Source organism: Trichechus manatus, unplaced genomic scaffold (assembly GCF_000243295.1).
Source record: "Trichechus manatus latirostris isolate Lorelei unplaced genomic scaffold, TriManLat1.0 scaffold00017, whole genome shotgun sequence".
Taxonomy (NCBI): Eukaryota; Metazoa; Chordata; class Mammalia; order Sirenia; family Trichechidae; genus Trichechus; species Trichechus manatus.
The window spans coordinates 16,808,320-16,823,935 of record NW_004443953.1 but is presented as its reverse complement, the minus strand read 5'-3'; the positions used below and the strand labels follow the sequence as shown (position 1 = coordinate 16,823,935).

At 43.5% G+C, this 15,616-nt stretch overlaps 1 protein-coding gene across 12 annotated transcripts in view; it reads left to right on the top strand.

Annotated features, from left to right (window-relative positions):
• The first annotated feature begins 268 nt into the window (after window positions 1–268).
• Window positions 269–15,616, top strand: part of SCML4 (Scm polycomb group protein like 4) — a 134,450-nt gene continuing 119,102 nt past the window's right edge. For 3 of the 12 annotated variants that reach the window (XM_023727626.1, XM_023727625.1, XM_023727621.1), the window contains exon 1: window positions 275–1,437. The gene's annotated coding sequence lies outside the window, so the exon portion shown is untranslated. Of the gene's footprint in view, window positions 1,438–15,616 lie in introns of all 12 variants that reach the window. The other 9 variants (XR_002823312.1, XR_002823311.1, XM_004372439.2 and 6 more) reach the window with 7 other exon arrangements.

Genomic DNA, 15,616 nt, shown 5'->3' with positions numbered 1-15,616 from the left:
AACCAGTGTCTTATAAGCCTGGTGCTGGCCCACACTGCTGCAGGACTGGGACAAAGAGACGACATTACAGTCTGGTTTCTATGGCAACAGAGGAGGGGTAATGAAAACCGAAATGTTGGAAACACCCATTCTGACAATCGTGACATAATTCAGGTTATTACTAGAACGAAACTACCAAAGAAGCAGAAGTGTCATTACCTTGCAGCTCATGTCGACAAAAAGCTGCACTGCACATTTCTCTTAGTTGGGCTGCTCAGAGGAAGGAAACATGAAACACACATGCACGCGCGCGTGCACACACACACACGCCCCTCGTTTTCTGCATGTAAAACGTGTGTGTTCTTTAAAAGCCAGTGGTTGGCTGGTTTTCCGGACATGATGTGGTTGAAGCTGTCATCGTAATGGAAATTCATTGCTGTAGCTATGGTAAATCGAGTTTTCTGCCTGTGCTGAATGCATTAGTCTAATGAGATGTTTGCAGCTGGAGCGCAGGGCTGCTGGAGACTAACTGTGAACGACTCGCACACGAGTGGAAGACAGGTTTTGCAATACTCGGTTTGCATGTGTCGGAAGTCATCTGTCTTCTGAGCCAACATTCCTGGGCTGGTAAAGAACCTGATCAGGGCTCTGGCGAACAAGCCATAGGTAAGGGAGATGCACAATTGGAGGGTGTGCCTCTGACACGGAATCCTTCTCGTCTGTCAGCATGACAGCTTACCTGGTTTAGATTTTCCTGGGTTGCATGCCCACCTCTGTGGCAATGCACGAGTGTCCTGCATTAGAACCATGAGCCCAGTAGGTAAACTTTAGTCCCTGCTACTCAAAATACTTCTAATTTCTTAACCGGCTCTCAGAGGAGAAGATGCAGCATAGAAGTATATAGTCTATAAATGCAGGGTATAGACCATTCACTAGTCTACAACTCTGCATTTAAATATGTAGAAAGTTAATTTTTTTCCAAATGTGAACTCAAAGAACTGGTTAGCTTTCTTTTTCACTGTGATTTTGTTTCGCTTTTTAATTTAAAAAAATTGTCCTGTGTCTTGGGATAAAAATATTTACCGAAAATTTGTTTATTGTAATTGATGGGTTGTGAACACGCGAAGGTGGTTTTTATAGAAGTTGAAATTTATATGGAATATTCTACGTGTCTTTGTGCTTTTTTTTCCCTTTCCCCTGATTTACCAGGCATAGATGAGAATACTATTTATTACTAGTGGCTGGTTTGGTTTGGGTTCATTTTGGGGAGAAAAACAGGAGACTAATATAGAGTGTCAGGAGCAGTTTCCCAAGTTCAAGTACAGAGCTGCCTCCTTCCCAGGTGGAGTGCTGTGGGACTAGAACCAGCTTCCATGCGCTCTTCTCAGCTTCACAAGACATCCTCTCCAGTTTGCTCCGGGAGGGTCAGGACCAGCGGAGGAGGGTGAAGGCTACACTGTAAGTGCTTTTACTGATCGTTGATGCGCTTAAGTCAAAGTGCTTTCCTATACCTGTCATAGTAAAGGGGATGTGGTTTATTGTGTGGTCTCTAGAGTTTACGACGGTGCTCAAGAGGGTTAATTAGACAATCAGGAGCTTTCTGAGAAAGTGGCTGTTTGTTGGTCTAAGGTGCTGTGCCGCTTGAGAAAGTGATCCAGTTGCTTCAGAACTGAGACTAATTGAACAGGGCAGAGAAAGTTTGTCATGTACTCTTGTGTTTTTCTTCCTTTTCAACGACAGGGACTATTTCTGAAGAGTGAGGAACATAGCTGCTTTTTTTCTCAAGACTTCTTTTTTTTATAAAATAGAATATTTGGAGTAAAAGCATAAAAACATTATGAAGGAATTCAGAGTGTTGTAAAGTAAACAGTTGGGGGGAGGGTACATTATTTGCGTGGGAGCATTTTTCTGTGCTGCTTGTAGAATTAGCCTGAAAAAATGGACAGGGTGTTTGAGCAACAGCAGCTGGGTGAAAATTACCTGGGAAAGCGGTAGTGACCGACTAAACGCAAATAAAATGTTAATGTAGGACCCTCAGTTTTAGGGAAGCGGTTTGGAGACTTTAAACACAACTGCGACAAACATTTTTTTAAATGTGAATACGTTTTCTTTTAACTCCATAATATTTTGGTAAATTTATCAGTCTCCTTGATTTTTGATGTTACAATAAAAGTGCAACACCTACAAAGAAAAGAAAAAAACCAAACCATTCTTTTATGTTTATGATGTTTAAATTTCTTCCCTGTGCCGCACACGCACACAAAAGTAATGAATGATAAAAAAAGAAAACAATAATAGAAACTATAGTAAATTGCTTTTCATTTGCTTTTGGTGTGTGTTTTAGAGGAGAATGAAACCAGCACGAACAGTTTCCCTTTCTGGTTGTTGGTTTCTGGGGCTGTGGTCACACGGCTCCCTCAGCAGCAGGTAAGGTGAGCAGAACAGCTGCTAGAAAATCAGCTAAACTCAAATATTTTCAGAACAATTTTACATTGAAAATTTTAAAAAGTACTGACTTTTTTGTTTATGTTAAATAATATTTACTTATTATAAAAATTCAAGCCATACCCCAAAGCACAGTGATATACTTGTTAATTTTTTTTCAAATTTAAAGAACTTTAAATGTTGGGAAAAAGCATAAACAGATTGAGTTGAATCTCTCATAATGTGGTAACTTTTATTTATTTTTTAATCTCGGTTTTGGATCTCGAATACTTAACTTCAAGGAAACATAACTGCAGGTCCCTTGAATCCAAACAAGAAACATGGAGGAATAACTTTTATGTAAATCTGGGGAGTTTAATTTTAGAGGTTTTTGTAGATAAGTTTACGGTTTTACGTGTCCAGAGTCTCCATCACACACATCACACATGTACACATGCAGGCCGTAAGACATGTACCTTAGAGAGAACATCTGGTTGGGCAGAGGTGGGGGCTGAAGCTCAGACCTCGCTCCCAGGAGCCGTGCTAGAGCTCAGCAGGACGCTTTTCCTTCCCATGGCTGTGTCCCTCAGCTTCACACCAACTCTGGTACCCTGGGTGTCCTCACCACAGCCCACACACTCTGAAGAAAGCAGGGAAGGGGGCATGTGCCCCTCACCAGCTTTTAGAATTCTAAGTACCTCCAGTTTCATTCTGTCCTGCATGTCTTCTATGGATCCTTCAGCTTTTATTTGGGGAAGGGGTGGGAGAGAAGGGAAAGGAGAAGGGGGAAGACCCTCTTCCAAATTAATTATCAGAGAGCTTAACATTTGTTCTAACGTTTTGGAGATGGAGTTTGTAAAAGCAGCCCCCCATGGTGTGATCACAGAGGCTTCTTTCTTTGGGTGAGCAAATTCAACATTTCTAGGAGGGAGCTTCATTTAAGTGCCTCTTTGGACATTTTACGTGTTACTCCTGCCATCTCCCAAAAGGCTAGTTGGAGATTTACACGGTTTTTATATTTCTGTTTCCTTCTAAGGTAGGCAAGTGAGGAGAAACGAGGGGGATTCAAAACTACCTCTGGGAGAAAAATCAAATGTGATAGAAGCCACCCATGTGTGTAGTAAATTGCTCTAAATTTTAATTAATGAGTCACAAAAGCCACGCTAGAAGCTTTAAAAATTACCCCTTTATCAATAAGGTGATAATTAACTTTCTCTGGAATTAGCAATTCTCTCAGACCCGGGCAGTATGCAGCCGCAGCGGAGGAAGTTCTCTGGAATGCTGCCAATTTTTAACAATTGGTCTTTCTGCAAACCTACTGGATTTTAATTCAAACATCTATTGTGACATTTTCCAACGTGGTTGGAAGACCATTACCATCACCCAAATCACGGTGAAATTTCTGAGCTCTAAAGAGTGGCTGGGACTGTTTGGACTGCATTTGAATCTATGCTTTCTCTCTTCCTTTTCCTTTTCTACCTTTCCCCCCAAAACCTCTGCTTTTGTGAGAGTAGCACGCTCTCGTTCTGCTATAAATCTCTGCTAGAGTCCCTGTTATAAATCTCTGTGGTGATTCCTGCGTTTGTGGGTACCCCCATACCAAGTTGGAGCATTTTGGCTGTGAGCCCACGAGGTTCTAAATGTTTTTTATTGTTGTTGCATTTATTTTGGTTTCAATTTTGGCAAGGGTTCATTCCTTAATAATTCTTCAAACTCTTCACCGCAATTTGTCAGATGCAGAGATTTAAATCGAGAGACTTGAAGGAGATAAGCTGTGGGCAGAAGGGCCATTTTGGACATGCCGACGGCTGTTTGAAATTTAGCTTATTCTGACCCACACATATTAGTGCCTAAAGAGGCACAGAAGCATTCAGCATTTCAAAGCAGACTGGTCCACAAGGACACACACACACACACACACACACACACACACCGGTGTCACTAGTGAGCAGCACTCAGGGGCATCCTCATGAGAGACGCTGCTATTTAGTTACAGTGGCTGGAAAGACTATTGGTGATGGGTGCAAATCACCCGTTCTGAAGTCAGTCCTCTTTCTCCCCCCTCTGGATTCTTCCAACGTTAGCCCTGCTGGGCTCCTGCTTCTCTCGGCCAAGAGCCCTGGCCAGGACGTGATACTCGAGACAAGGCTTCCTGCTGGGCTAACCTGTCAGTTCTGACATGGACAAGAACACCCCTGCCTTCAGACTCGGGGGACGGAGACAGGCAGCAAGCAGGCATTGTGCATTCTGGAATAAATCAGCGCTTCGCAATCAGGACAGGCGCTTTGCCACCACTGAGGAGATAAAACACCTATTGCTTCTTGGAATGATTACTTCTTGGACTACTATTTTAGGACAGAAAAGAATTTATTACCCAGTGGCAGTTCTCACTTTGTATTAAGCTGAAAAGTCATTCCTCTGAATCCATTTGACACGCCGAAGCTATGGGAATATGTGCTGAGATCCACGCTGCAGGCTTCCCCGGGATCACTGTTGCTGTTTGTGGCAGCTGTGTCTTACAGAGAAATAGTGATGCAAGATCGTATACATCCTCTCCACATTCCCACCAATTTAGGCACATGCTACTTAAATTGTTATTTGTGGGGGGTGAACGCACATTTCTTTTTTGGCAGCTGCATTTGTTTATTTATTTTTATTGTTTTGTGTGTGTGTGTATATAGATATATATAAAAACATATATGTATAAAACACAACCTTTGCCAATTTAACATTTTTCACATGTACAATTCAGTGACATCAATTACATTAATCACTTTGTGCAATCATCACCAGGATCTGTTGCCAAATTTTCCATTGATTAGTAAGTGGAACTTGGTTGCGCCTTTGCTGATTCTCAGGAATGATTGTGCACTCCTGTAGGGAGGCTGCGTCAGCCCTTTGAAGAAGGGGCTGGGCTGAGGAGTAGGGGGCTTCCTTTCTCCATAAGGCACACAATACAGAAGCAGAGGAGTGGAGCTGGCCATTCCTTTTAATGTGCCGAAGGAAAAGAGTGTCAACACTATACTTTCAGAGGTGGTGACGTTGTCCTATTATCCCCGTGAAGGTGACTCAGCTTTTGGGAGATGAATGTTTGGCAACAAAAGCCTTTGTCTTTTTTCTCTCTGTGCTGATCACTATAGAGCAAAAGCCCTAATTCTTTCAAAACAGCAACACATGGCTTGAAAGTAATCCCAAAGGGATATGCAGCCCCAAGTACTGAACTTGGGGACAAATACTGAGCTGGGCAGAGCAAAGAATTACCCAGGTTGGGTCCAAGTCAAGCCAGAGGGAAGTGGCACTGAACAAAGAGATGTTATTGTTGTTAGGGGCTGAGGAGTCAATTCCATCTCATAGCGATCCCATATGACAAAGTAGGACTGCCCCATAGGGTTTTCTAGGCTGTAATCTTCACAAGAACAGATCTCCAGTCTTTCTTCCATGGAGCTACTGGGTGGGTTCAAACCACCAACCTTTTGGCTAAGAGCTGAGCATTTAATGGTTGTGCCACCAGGGCTCCTTGAACAAAGTACTGGGATAAAAACCCTGAGGAAGGAGACTATTTCTTCTCCTTCCAGAGAGGACTCGACCATCACTCCCCCTCTTATATCTCGTGGTGCGATTCAGAAAGGATTCAGTAACATATGGCTCTCAGCTTATAGACCTATGAGTCCTTTTCTTTTGGGTTGAAGGACAGATTTTCTTTTTTTCCCTTCCCTATTTGTCCACAAGTCATCCTGGTACAGCCCCACTCTGATGAGAAAACCAGGGCTGAACACTAAGGAGTGTGTTTGTTTCTCTGATGCCTGGAGCCAGGCCCCAAGTCCTCTCACCAAAGAACGTTAACACTCACAGGGGGCTGTGTCTGAGGTTCTGCCTTGGAAGCAGCCTTAAAGCCTGCCTGGTGCTAGCCTTGGGATTTTATTCTGTTTTGACAGGCAACCGTGGCCTTGGCAAATGAGGACAAGAAGAGCTGAAGAGAAAAACACAAGATGAAAGCCAACCTCAGGGCATTCATGCTCTGCGTTCTGGAGAAAGGATTTGGAGGTTCTGTAACTTAGATAATTCGTTTGGGTCTAACCATTTCTGACCTATTGCAAGACAATGGGAACATCCTCGTTCTTTGTGGCCTTCCAAAAAAAGAGGGCTGACCTCTTTTCTTTACAATCCTTTAGGATTTTGTGCCCTCACTGTCTGGAAATTATGGTGATGTCAAGGTCTTATCAGACAACTAGCTACTAAGTCATGCTGATCGTCCCAAAGATAATGACTCAAAAATGTTGTGGTGCAAACGATTAAGTGCTTGTCTGTTAGCTGAAAGGTTGGTGGTTGGCACCCATCCAGAGGTGCCTGAAAAGACAGGCCTGGAAATTCACTTCTGAAAACTTACAGAGCAGTTCTATTCTGCACACATGGGGTCTCCTTGAGTCGAAATCGACTCAATGAAAACAGCAACACAGAAGTCCACTGTGGGAATAGATTCCTGTCATTTTTTGTTCTTGAGAAACCTGTGGTCATTGGTTCGATTCAGGCAAGGTGTGGTCCATGCTATTGTTGCCTGTGCTGAGGAGTTTGCCGTGAGATTAAGGGGTCAATGCAACAGCCGTCTGCACATTCCCCCTTGCGCTGGGAATTCCCCCCTTCAGATATAAAAGGCGCTCAAGCACATTTGATTATATCCCTTTTTAAGACCTCACGTACAGAAATTCTTCAAGTGGAAAGCTGTAGATAGCTTTAAATTTCAATGTACAGACTATGAACAAAGCAGAGAAACAGTGAGAAAAAAAACAACTGGTCCTATTGCTTGAAATCACCACTTGTAGTGTGAAAATTTAGTTCTTCGTTTTCAGTGTTTTGATTGTAACATAATTAATGTTGGATATTTAACGTGAATATTGAGGACAAACTGTGTGGTAGGGTTATGTTGGCCCCTGATGGGGAATCGGTTAGTTGGTCCTGGAGTGAGAAGCTGTACAACGGTACATTGCCTTAATGAGACTAGGTGAGTATAAACTCTCTATAGGGAAATGAAGTTAGAAACTCAATTTGTGGTGTGATGTGTGTGAGAATGTAGTCTAACCAAAAGCTTAGAGGTTCAAGTCGCCCCCTAGGGGCGCATTGGAAGAAAGGCCTGGGGATTTACTTTTGAAATATCAGGCACTGAAAACCCTGTGGAGCACATTTCTACTCTGACACACATGGGGTCACCATGAGTTGGAATCAACTCAAGAGCAATTGATTTTTTGGTGTGTGAGACTGTGTGGGCACTGATAACATGTGGTGTAGAAGACTGGTTTTTTATTGCTGTCCCTTTTAGTTAGAAGTCATCTGGCATGAACCCAGTAAAGAATAAAACAACTAAAAGTGCTCTGATAGCAAAGTGAAGAGAAAGTACATTCAGAAAGTTTGTCTCATACATGTTTCCCTGGAAGCAGGCCAAATCCTGCTCAGGTCAAGTGCTGAGAAATTGACTTCTTTGTAATTAGCATGAGACCAAGGTAGTGGAATCAACTGGAAGTATAATCACTTTTTTTTTTTTTTTTCTAGTATATATTTCTAGTCACAGGTTAGGTCATTGTTTTTATAACTATATTTGACATTTTCATTCCTTAAGAAAAAAAAATTCCATAGGGCCAAAGACACTGCTGGTCCCTGTAGATGTCTAACACTGAACAGTGTGGTTTATGTGGCTTCCTGAACAAATTTAAGCAAACCCAGGCTACCCTTTGGCCGAGATTTTCTGTATTCTGCTGAGTACTTTGTGGACTGATGACCAGTTTCTAGGGGGTTTTCTCTCTCATCCCTGAGAAGAGAGACTTGGGACAGGATAAGGGGAATTTATACTGGATCCACTTAAATCCCAAACTATTTTTCAGTGAGCTCATTCCTCTGTGGAGGTTGGAGGGTCAAAATAAGAGATAATACTAACAACCAAAACAGTGAGCTTGAGGGAAACACATTTGACAGTTGAAGGAGAGAGTTAAAAGTAAAAACCTACCCTCTGAGAAGTGGTCTCTAAGAGAACCCTAGGTTTTACATCGAATGGGCTTTGGAGGCCTCCCTCCCAGAGCCTCACAATCTTCCTTGGTGTCGCTGAGGGCAGGTCCCGAGCTTCGGACGGCTGCCCTTCCAATGCTCGAAGCCCATCTTGCTAGCTAGGGCTCCAGAGAACACCCCTTCCTCTAATTTCCTCCTCCAGTAACTTCTTCCTCTTCTGAGTGCCTAATTTTATCCTCAGAGCTGCACAGAATAAATCTAAACGGAGCAGCATGGATTTGGGGTCAGAAAAGCCAGTTTAATGGCTAACAGAGTGGCCCTAGGTCAGTATCATGGCATCTCTGAGCCTTGCTGTCCTCAGCAATACAAGAGGGATGGTATTCTTTGTCAGTCCCCACAGGACTGCTGAGTGGCTCAAAGTAGACAGTACAGGCAGTCCCTTGGTTACTTACGTATGAATGTCTGACTTATAGAGAACCGGTACTTACCCTTTACTGTTGTGTAAATGTGCCCTCACTTTGAAACAGTTGAACCAATTCCTACTCGCAACAAATTCTTCATCACAATCACTTGCTGCACATACAGCTTTTAAATTATTGAAAAGGCCTGGAGCCTTTCCTTGCCAAAAGTAAGGCTTAATAATAACCGTATGCAACTTTTCCGACTTCCTTACAAATTCGGCTTCAAGACACACTTAGGAACTGATCTCGTTTGTAACTCGGGGACTGCCTGTTTATGGAAAAGGGCTTCATAAACTGTAAAATGCTGTATAAATGGAAATAAATACGTATGCATTTACTGAGCATCATGAGCCAGATGCTGAGGGAAGCACTAAACCTGTTTTATTTAATTACCTTATTTAATCTACAACAGGAAGTCAGTGTGGGAGGAGCTATTTTCATCTCTCTTTCCAGATGGGTAAACTGAGGCTTACATTAAACAACTTGCCCAAGCCCACATGGCCATATGAAGTCCCTTGAGTCTTTTCTTCTCTAGTTCTGAAAAGTAGCTTGGGGCGTTCGTGTCTTTTCACCTGTGAGGGCTGAGGTGCAAGAGTCCTTTCATGCCTCAGAGCCAGCCGCTCCTGCTCTGCCTGGCTGGGCTGTTCCCAGATCTAGCAGGTTCCAGAAAGGAAATGATTCCCTGGTGTTTCCACTTGGAAAGGCATTTTTGATCCACAGCAAACTTCTCTTAAAGCAGTGGGTTCTCAATCCTGTCAGACTCAGCCTCCATTTTTATTACACGTATTTTTTAAGACCCTGTTTATAGCCCTAAAGTGAAATTCCCAGATAATATAACCCCACCTACACCCATAATTTCAGAAAAAATCGATATGAAGTCTTAACTGAAATATAAAGAGGAATGAGGGCAAAGTCATTTACAATAACTTCTGGTGCCAGTGTGCCCACCCTGGAAGACATAATGAAGTGGTGAGGGGCTGACACCCGCTCCCAGAAGCTCTGTGTGGGCTACCCCTCCAGTGAAGACTGAGGCAGGTGAGTGGTGTTGGTGACATAGGTGCCACAAACTGGTGCAGCCTCTGGTGACATGATTTTCCAAAATGGCGAACCAACCAACCAGTTGCCATAGAGTTGATTCCGACTCACGGCAACCCCATGTGTTTCGGAGTAGAACTGCTCCATAGGGTTTTCAGGGCTGTGTTCTTTTGGAAGCAGATCACCAGGCCTGTCTTCAGAGGTGCCTTGGGGCGTCTTTGAACCATCAGCATTTAAAAAAAAACTCTGGTTGTGTTTTTAACCAGCTAGTCAAACACTTAACTGTTTACACCCCCCAAGGACTTCCAAAACAGTGAACAACTTTTGGTAAAATTCTGAACAAAATAGAAAACAATCTTCCCTCAATTTACATAGTAAACGCATTCCTGGGAAATAAAGTACATATTACAGCTGAGTAAAAATACATTGTGTTTATAAGTAAAATGAGATTAGTTCCGGGTTCAGATCATTACAAGTGGGATTTTCACCTTCATGACTATATGGCGAGACAATGTTTCGTTGTGCAGGAGTGCCTGTGCAGCACAAGACACCCTGCATCCCTGGTCTCTGCCCTCTAAGTGCCAGTAATGCTCGCCCCCCCCCCCCAACACTGTACCAAATAAACCATCTCTAGCACATTTCCAAAATGCCCCTCTGCAGTGGATATTAGCAGGAGTGATGAGCACCTATGGATTAGAGCAAGCCAGACTGCCACTTATCTTACCATCTGGTGCAGTGGTTAAGTGCTTGGCTGCTAACTGGAAGGTCAGCAGTTTGAACCCATCAGCAACTCCTCAGGAAAGACCTGGAAATCTGCTCTCTTAAGGATTATAGCCAAGAAAACTTTATAGGGCAGTTCTACTGTGTCATATAGGGTCACTGTGAGTTGGAATCAACCCAATGACACACATCAACAACCCCTCCCCAACACCTGATGAATTATGGCTTAGCAAAAGGATGGTGCTCTCTTGCCAGTTCCCTGCATGATTACTATGCAGAGCCCTCTCAAAGATCATGGTGAGAATTTTGGGGTACCTCTGACATTCTGGGCAGATGTTTGCTAGTGAATTTCCTGTAAAACCTGCAGCTTTAAGCTAAGTGATAAGACTCTTTCTATCATTTGTCTTGCTCTCCTTCAGATTATGTATAGGCTTTGTCATAAATATAGTATTTAAAAAAATACGTCACTATGCCATGGGTGTGCTTATAGGTATTAACACTTACTGAGGCATCATGATGGTGCAGACATTGCTGTAGGTATCCACACAATGACCTTGGAATGCATCATTCCATTTCATAGACCAAAAGACAGAGCTTAAATGAGTTTAAGCAACTGGATCCAGGTTGTCTGTTGTTGTTGTGTGCTGTTGAGTCAATTCTTGCTCATAGTGACCCCATATGACAGAGTAGAACTGCCCCACAGGGTTTTCTAGGTTGTAATCTTTAAGCGAAAAGATCATCGTGCCTTTCTCCTGCAGAGCCACTGGACGGGCTTGAACCGCCAACCTTTTGGTTAGCAGCTGAGTGCTTGACTATTTTGCCACCAGGGCTTCTTCCAGGTGGCCTAGTATGTGGTATAAGTAGGTTCCAAATCCCAGACCTTTGCTTCAATATAATCTGCCTCCTGTATACATGGTGCACTTTTATCCAGACAGGGAAACCCCACTTCTGAGTATTTTCTCTGGTTTAATTACATAAGAATGAAGTGGACGAATAAAGATGTCCACAAACTCTTTGACACTCCTTCAATAGAGAGGAGGGGTCTAGTTCCCCTCTCCTTGGATCCAGGCTGTCCTAAGTAACTTGTCGCCTAATATAATGCAGTGGAAGTAACACTTCAGGACTGGCATAAGAAGCCTTGTAGTTCCACCTGGGTTTCTTGGAACGCTCACTCTTGGAAGCCCTGAGCCACCATCTAAGAAATGCCACTACCCTAAGGCTGCCATGCTGTGAGAAGCCAAAGCCATGTGGAGAGGTGCTGGAGGCTGAGACGCCATGGAGAGAGAGAAAGAGGCAAGGAACACCAAACATGTGGGAGAGGAAACTATCTTGGAAGTGGATTTTTCAGCTCCACCACCCCAGCTGATGCCACACGGATCAGAGACACACCACCCTGCTGACACCTTCCTACATTCCTGACCCACAAAATGGCAAGATATAATAAGCCACAACATTACAATAGTTGGAGTCCCCTGGTGGTGCAAATGATTAATGTGCTAGGCTGCTAACCTAAATGTTGGTGGTTTGAGTCCACCAGGAGGTACCTTGGAAGAAAGCCCTGGTGATCTTCTGAAAAACCAGCCTCTGAAATCGCTATGGAGCACAGTTCTACTCTAACACACTTGGGGTTGCCATGAGTTGGAATTGACTTGATGGCAACTGATTACATAATACTTTCTAATGTAGTAATTGATAATTGGAGCACATGGTAAGGGCATTTTTCTATTGTGCATTATTTTTAATGCTTATAATAGAAGGATCTTTCCGCATGCAAAGGACAGTAAGATTCACTATAAAATAAAATATAGTTGATCTCCATTTGCCAGTGATTGATATAAAAAATAGAAGTTTGGCTTCATGGTCATCCTGTAAATTATTTCTACTCTCATCCCCCAAAGTGTGGTACAGGTACCATCAGAAGTGAGTGAAGTGTTTTCAGGTGAAACACTTATTATTTTAATAAATGTGTTTAATTTTATGGTTAGTTTGTTTATATTTATATTTTTAGAAACCAATACTTGATTTCCGTTTATGAGTGTGGCAAAGTTTCATTTAAAATGTACTTATTTAAATAGACTATTTACAAATTAAGTTAATAATAAGTAAATATGATACTGGAGGGGGATGGTGTTCAAATATAGCAAAATATTGCAAAGTTTGGACCTAAAGATCTGACGTTCGGTAACAACTGCTCTGAACCCTAGGCTGTCCCTGTCTCTGGTCCTGAGGATTTGGAGTTGGAATTGTGGATAGGATGGTATTGCTCAGTTCGTCATAGAAACTGTGGTCCTCTGAGTACTACCTATAATGTCTCCTGGGAAGGTTAGCCTTTATCTTTCAGAGCAGCTTTTACAGAATGTTTCTGCTGGTGGCTCTAATTCTGGGTAAGTATGAACCACCTTTCGGATTTCTGGCTGTTCTCTAGGGAATGGAGTTTCCCAGCATTCCACCCTAGCTGCCATGTTTAATGTCAGTACCTTGGGCTACTTAGAGTTCTGCAGCTGCAGTTCATGCTTCCTGCTGCCTCCTGCACAGTGTCATCTGTCACAGAAAGCTTGGTCCTCTAGTGAGAGAATGTCTGCCCTGGAAGTCAGGGTCATTGGAAATCCTGTCTCCATCCCCCACCCCCATGTAGTCTTTATGTAACTCAGAAGGGATTGGATTCAGAATTCACCCCTTTTGGGTGTGATCTAATTAACATAACAAATGAAACCCTATTTCCAAACAGAATTACATCCGCAGGTACAGTAGTTAGGATTCCAACACATATTTGGGTGGGGGGACATAATTTAATTCATAACAGCTATTGATGGCAAATGGCCTAACAATGGTCTCCTATGACTTAGCAAACACCTACATTTCTTTAAATTTTAGGCTAGTCACATTTCTGCTGTATTCATTCCAGATGATGGAGAAATGTACTTCCCAAAAGTCCCAACTCTTCCCCCGGAGCAGAGGAGACAGTCTGGTGTCTCCAGCTCCTTTTTAAAGGGCATCTGGAACCCCACCCCCAACCCCTGCCTCCACCCCAGGGCAGTGCAAGCTCACGGAGTCCATACAGTTGATGAAACCAAGCACCTAGGGCTATTCTGATAGAGTTGGTCTAACACCTCAGAGTGTATGCTTGCTGAGGCAGCTCCCATTGAGCATATACCTCTCCGAGTGGGAGCCAAGACCTTCCAGTGGTCAGGATGCATCCTAAGATGCTTCGTGCACCAGTTAAGAAGGGGAGTCTTGAGGACAAGAATTGTATTTGAGTGAAAATTATTAATCTAATTTTCATCCCTTCAAGTAGTTTTTCTTGAACTCTTCAACCTGGAATTTTCCTCCAGTTCTTGAGAGGTTAACCTGTTGAAAATGAATAATAATTATTGTGGCCGGAATTTTAAAAGCCTGGTGTTTGGAGGCATTCTATTGCATCCTCATGAGGTAGTTAACAAGTTTCATTACGAGGAGACTGAGGTGCCATAAGTGAAATGTGTTGTCGCAGAGTCAATGACAGTGGCAGGGTTAGGACAAAGTCCTGCACTCTTGAGTCCCAGGGCAGAGCCATTGTCAACTTTAGCCCATGAAGCTTTCCTAACCAAAATCCAAACCAGTTGTTTTCGAGTCAACTCCAACTCATGGTGGCCCCATGTGTGTCAGAGTAGAACTGTGCTCCATACGGTTTTCAGTGACTGATTTTTCAGAAGTAGATAGTCAGGCCTTTCTTTGGAGGCGACTCTGGGTGGACTCAAACCTCTAACCTTTTGAATAGCAGCTGAGTGTGTTAACTATTTGCACCATCCAGGTATGCTGAAGCTTTTTTAGACACTAACTGTAGCACGGGCAAGATGTGATGACTGAGCATGGAGAAGTTTGAAAATACATTGCTTGTAACTTATGAGTCAAACATGCTCCTAATTCACACTTGGTGACATGTGTTGAGTTCTACGCTGGCCTGTCACAGTCCTGGGGAATATCCCAGGCATGGAGAGGAAGACCAGGAAAGCCAACTTGCCTCAGGGCCAGGGGCTTTCCTGGGGACTTTGTTTGTGACTTTCTTTATCCGCATGCCACCTGATGCCCCCTAGCTGTAGAGTTCCAGTGGATTCTGGGCCCTGGTGTGGCAGGCAGTGTTGGGAGGGCTGTAGTGAGAGCAATGAGAGCATGAGCTTCACTTTGGGTTCTTTATCTGATAGTGATGGGTGCCTCCCTTCCACACACCACCCAGGGTTGAGGCATCAAGACTGTCCTGTGAGCCTCACAGGACAGAGGCCAGTCCCTGCAGTGCCTATGGCCAGGGCTCTGTCCATCAGGCAGGAACACCCTTTGCTTGTTCACTGCCCCTTTTCCGCTGACCACGTGAGCATGGTGCCTGGCATAGAGAGGTGCCCCTCATGCTTTTTTGGATGGATCAATCCATCTACGGACAGAGAAGGGAATGGATGATTACTTGAGGACGTTATATACCCAAAGCCCTGAGTTCCAGATGGGTGTTTCAACTGTTTTATTGGACATCTCTGCCTACTTGTTCCATAGGCACCCTACACTCAACATTTCTAAAACTGAGCTCATCATTTCCCCTCTTCTCCACATCTTCTCCTCCTTTGTTCTGTCTTCACTGAAGTATCATTTCCCCAGCTATCCAAGCTGATCCCAAACTCACCTATTCAGTACTCTCGAAATGGAAACCAGTCCCAACTGATATTTCTTCCAAAAGAGTCTCCTATGTTCACCTCTTCTTCCATCCCCCTCTGTTGCCCTCACTCATGCCGTTGTTAGCTGCCTTCACCTGGACTGTAGTGATGGCCTTCTGCCCAGCCTCTCTGCCTGTCGCTCCCCTCCCTTCAGCATACTCCATGCATTGCACCAAGGTTATCTTTGTAAGACATGGATCTGATCTAGTCACTTGACTGTTTAAAAGTCTCTGATGGATTCTACTGCTTACACTAATGGTTGCCGAAGATTTTTATTTATTTATTTATTTTTATTGTACTTCAGGTGAAGGCTTACAGAACAAA